Raw genomic sequence first — 5809 nt, 5'->3', positions numbered from 1 at the left:
TATGTATACATTGTATGAAAGTAGAAATGGAATATTATTGATGATAACATGCTTGATTAAGTCACTATGCAGTTTGTCCTAGATGGGAAACTACATTTAGTATGTTGTGATGATGAAAAAAAAAAAAAGAAAAAATATACTACTTTGCTTTCACTGTTTTTCTCTCTCTCAAAAGAAATAAATAAGTAAACTTTTTTTAAAAAATGATTTTTTTTCCGGGAACCAGCAGTTAGTGTAATGGCTATGTCGCTGGACTCCCACGTAGTCGACTGCGGTTCGCATCCTGGACCCTGTGGCTTAAAACTCACGCAGGGCGCGTGTGCGTGCGTGCCCAAGATCCCGAGAGGAGAATGGAGGAGAAGGGATTGCGGCGTGACCATCCCCCTTGGGAGGTGATTTCTTGCTTTCTGTCTCTATGTCTCTCTCTGTCTGTCGAGCGCACGCGCCCTATAGCGAAAACCTCTCAAAAAAAAAAAAAAAGAAAAGAAGAAAAATGATTTTTTCCCATGTGTTCTTATGATGTGCTCTTCTTTGTTAACTGGATTATAAACATTCCAAGAAGCTATTCATTTCTTTTTGAAATGTATTTCTTCTTTTTCTCCCCTTTTTTTCCTTGTTATAGGGCATGTGCACTCACCAGAGTCAGAGAAAGAAAGCAAGAAAGCATATCTTCTAAGCTGTTAGGTACAGGACTTGAACTATGCAGTTGGCTGCATCTTAATCCCCCTGCCTGCTGACCTTAGTATTTCTCAAGCTGCCGGGTCTGGTACTCAAACTGCACAGTCAACCATGGCCATGTGGGATCCAGCCACTGTAATCACAGCACCACCAGGCGGGTCCATGCATTTATTCTTCTTAATGAATCACTGCTATTGGTATCATTTGAAAACTTTATCATTATCACAATTTGCTTCTTTAAGTCAGAATAATTTTTCCATTGTTTTTGTCATTTATCTTTATTATCTTATTTATTTAAGTTTATTTATTTCTTTCTTCCATGAACAAAAGAGACACAGAGAGGAAGAAACAGAGACAGTTCTCAACAGAGTCTTGATGCCACGGCCCACCCTCCACCTCAGGCAGCCGCAGACATGGGCACGCATGTGCCTGGAGTACTCAGAACTCTCCTGTGAGGGTCAGCCGTGCAGTGTCGTGAGTTTCCACTGTGCCACTATCTGCCCCTCAACTTTTTAAAAAAAGATTCCAAAAATTCTTATGTCACTTCAGCACTATTGAACATTAGGGGAAATAGAATGGATGGGGATTTGAAATGGAAATAACATTTTAAAATTATTTTAGTTAAAATATCTTACTTTTACAGATGTCACAAAAACAATGTCCTGTGAACATGTTACTAGGGCCCCTTCCGTGACCTTGGAAGGGGCCCATTTAGTTGAGGAGTCCTGAAGCTTAAACTTCATTACCTTCACTGTAAATCCACCACTGTTCCCCCACTCCCATAATAGAGGCTGTGCATGCATGTGAGAGTGGGAGAAAATGAGAGGAGCACCCTCCGTAGTGTCTGGTCCTGCTGAGCCCTTCTTCTTGTCCTCTACCTACCAGATCTTGGGCATTTGCCTGCATGTTTCAGGCTGACTATGCTGGAGACTTTAACCATTCTAACCATGTGGAATCTAGCTTCTCCTGAGTAGCACATTACCCCTGTGCCAGAGCTGGCCCAGATACATTGCTGTTCCAGTGAAAAATGACATGACCACACTGGAAAACTGTTTAGCAGTATTTTGGAAAGCTAAACATGTTCCTACCCTGTGACCCAGCAATTCCACTCCTCTGTATACATCTAACAAAAGTGAATACATATATTATACTAGGTCATAAAAAAATCATGACATTTTTCTGGTTTTCTTTGCAAAAATATGTCATGACTTTGCCGACAATCCAATAATAGAAGGCATGCACAGAAATGCTCAGAGCAGCTTTATTTATAAGAGTCAAAAGTTAGAAACCCAAATGTCTATCAACAGAAGAATGGATAAATAAATTGTGATATGTTTGTATACACGCATGTTTAGGAGTGAATATTTGTTTTGACCTCAAATTCATATGTTGAAATGTTAACTCCCAATATGATAGTATGATGAAGAAGGACCTTTGGGATATAAATAGATCTTAGCGGTAGAGAGCTAGTGAATGGTATCAGTGCCCTTTTAAGAAGACATTGAGGGGTCAGCAGCTTCCTCTCCCTGTTTTCCACTATGCAGGGGTACAACAGGATGACTACCATTTGCAAACCAGGGAGCAGGCCCTCAGGAAACATCAGATCTGACAGCAGCTTGTTCCTCTCAGCCTCTGTAACACTGGAAAATAAATTTCTGCTATTTAAGGCGCCTAGTAGATGATATTTTATTATAGCAGCTCAAACTGATAAGACACCACACATACTACATGATTTGAATTATGTGATCTAGAACAGACAAAGCTAATCTATGGCAGTTACTTTAAAAGAAGCTATTGAAAAAACAAGTAAATAGAAGAAGCCATTGACTATTAGGGAGTACAAGTGAACTTTCTGGAGTGCTGAAAATGTTTTATATCTTAATTTTGGTGGTGATTACAAGGTAATGTTGATTTGTAAAACTTCACTGAACCCTTAAAATTCATGCACTTTACTATTTGTGTGTTGTAATTCAGTATATTTCCCCTCTCCCAAAGACCTTTTTGTTCTCCTTTATGTGTACAAATATTGAGTTGTTGGAAAAGTCGTGACATATTTTTCTGTGTTTTTCAAAGGTCATTTATTTATTTATATAGAGAACAAAGATTAATCAAAGATACATTGCCCATTTTGTTCAACAACCTTTTGCCATCTTTCAGTGAGCTTCATAATTCCCGGTTCATAGAAGGACCTGTCTTTACTGGCAAAAATGCAACCCCTTCTTTATTCTCCTGTCACCTCGGGATTTTGAGCACACACATGCTATTAACTGATTAACTGTTTCATACAGTTTGGCTCCCCTTCTATACTTCAAAAACTTTTTTTTTAATCAAAAAGTTGTGCAGCCTTTCTTTTTTTTCTTTTCCTTTTTTTTTTTCAGCCTAAAACCAGCCACTGTTTATTTACTGACCAGATTACAAAAAATAATCATGGTGGATACCTTAGTTCATCCTTCTATCTTTACTGGCAAAAAACTGAACAAGATGATGACTACAGCCCCATCTGAATTGAACACTACACCACGCAAGGAGTTTTGAAGACAGTGAAACAAGAGGAAGTCTGATGGTGCAAGGTTAGTGGAGTATGGTGGGTGTGGCAGCACATCTCATCCAAGCTCCAAGAATTTGTTTTCTTTGCAGTCTGAAAACAGCCACTGCTTATTAACTGACCAGATTATAAAATTAATCATGGTGGATATCTTAGTTCATCTTTCTAGTAAGTCTGGTGATCTGGTCTTCCCTGCTGCCAGTATCTCTACCTTCTACAAATGAGTGGTCTTTTTCTTCATTCTACCTCATGGAGAAGGGCCACAAGAAGTGATTTGCTTCTTTGAAGCATTTTCCAGCAGTATAGATTTCATGAATCAGATCCTCCATGCATATGGTGTCAAATTTATCAAGAGATCAAGCAATCAAAGAGTTATCTGTTTAAGCAATTCACTTCCTATTGATTTTTGCCATAACCACACTTGTAGATTCGTTCATTTTTCACTTCAGGTTTGGGTACCCCCATGCAATATATGGTTCCACAATTCTCAGCATGTTCATTTAAGCCTTGTTGAGCTTAACAAAAGCCACTGAAGATGTGGGAAAGGCAAAGAAGCTGCAACACCTTTTGGACCTTTGGTTTTACTCCACTGGTACCTCTGATCCTGATGACAAATGCCAATTTGAGTTCTATAGGTACATAGAAATTGGCAGCTTTTCTTGCCATCCTGGCCTGTGAATCTCAATTCTGTACAACTATCTATATTCCTTATGATAGTGCTTAACTTTTTCATAGATAAGCTTCCTCCTTGCCTTTCAAAGCATATTTTGAGCAAACTTCTTTTTCAGGTGCTTGATCTTCAGCTCCACAAAATTCCTTTGCTTTTTCTTAAGAGTTTCTAGAACAGCAGGAACCTTTTCTGGCTTCTGCAGCAGTGGGAAACTTCTTTTTCTTCTTTTTAACGCCCTCCATAGTTCCATCTGGAAAAGGGCCCAATAAGTTTTTTTAAAAGAGACTTTTGTGGTAGAGTGTGTACACTCGCCAGAGAGACAGAGACAGAGAGACAGAAAACGAGAAGTCACACCCCTTCATCCCAGGGGGATGGCCACGCTACAACCTCTTCTCCTCCATTCTCCTTTAGGATTTTGGGCACACACACACACACACCTGTGCCCAGCGTGAATTTTAAGGTGCTGGGTTCAGGACTCAAACCACAGTCAACTACGTGGGAGTCCAGTGATGTAGCCATTACACCATCCACTGGTCCTGAACCCAGTAGTTTTTGATGAATGGTCAAACTTGTGTGTGATGGAACACAGTTCTCACGTTGTGATGGAACACAGTTCCTTTACAATTAACGAGCTCTGAACATTTCTAGATGATGGATTCATTCGAACAGTTACTGACAACACAGATTAGAATTAATTGTCTGGTTCCTTCACGGGAGCTCAAAAACACAACGCAACACCTTTAAAATTCCACCACACTGAAAGCATAACCTTCCTCTGATGAATGCCTGCTTTCCCTGTTGTTTGAAGTGAATCATCGCATTGGGACCAAGACTGCACACCACATTGTTGTAAACAATCCATTCTTTTAAAAAAATTTATTTTTTGTTGTTATTATTATTTTATTTTGACCACAGAGAGAGAGAGAGAGAAAGGGAAGTGAGAAAGCAAGCTGCCAGGTCCAGGATTCAAACCACGGTCGGCCATATGAGGGTCCAGTGCCTTAACCACCATGCCACCTGTCAGCTCCAACTATCCACTTCTTATCACCAGTTATCAATCACTTCAAAAAAAGGATCATTTCCCTCTCATTTAATAAGCATATCGCAGATGCTTACATACACTGTCAAATGAATTTTGAGTTCATGAGGAACCCAAATATCAAGCTTGCTTACATATCCCAGCTTCTGCAGGTGGTCATTAACACTTGAATGATGGATATCAAACATTTCTACAAGCTCTCATGTCATGGGACCAGTAGTTAGCATAATGGCTATGTCACTGGACTCCCATGTAGTTGACTATGGTTTGAGTCCCGGACCCGGTGGCTTAAACTCATGCCAGGCGCATGTGTGTGTGTGCCCAAGATCCCAAGAGGAGAATGGAGAAGGGATTGCAGCATGGCCATCCCCCCTGGGGGGTGATTTTTCGCTTTCTGTCTTTCTGTCTTGCTCTGTCTTTCTGGCGACTGCACGCAACCTATAGTGAAAACCTCTCCAAAATAAATAAATAAATAAATAAATAAATAAATAAATAAAAGCTCTCATGTCATGTAATGTAGGTTTGACTCCATCAATGCATTTATTTTGTCATCAACTTCAGTGAGGAGTGTGATTGAGATAAAAATTACCAGTATGGAATTTCAACCATTATTGGCACTGATGTTCTTTTCTTTCCTTTTTTTTTAAGGTTTTTGCTATAGGGTGTATGCACTCACCAGAAAGACAGAGAGAGACAGAGAGACAGAAAGTGAGAAATCACTCCCTGGGGGTGAATGGCCATGCCACAATCTCTTCTCCATTCTCCTCTCGGGATCTTGGGCACACATACACACATGCCCAGCGTGAGTTTAAGCCACCAGTTCTGGGATTCGAACCACGGTTGACTACATGGGAGTCCAGCGACATAGCCATTATGC

Source organism: Tupaia chinensis, unplaced genomic scaffold (genome assembly GCF_000334495.1).
Source record: "Tupaia chinensis unplaced genomic scaffold, TupChi_1.0 Scaffold000381_1, whole genome shotgun sequence".
NCBI classification, from domain to species: domain Eukaryota; kingdom Metazoa; phylum Chordata; class Mammalia; order Scandentia; family Tupaiidae; genus Tupaia; species Tupaia belangeri.
The sequence above is the reverse complement of the archived record's forward strand: the minus strand, read 5'-3'. Positions refer to the sequence as shown.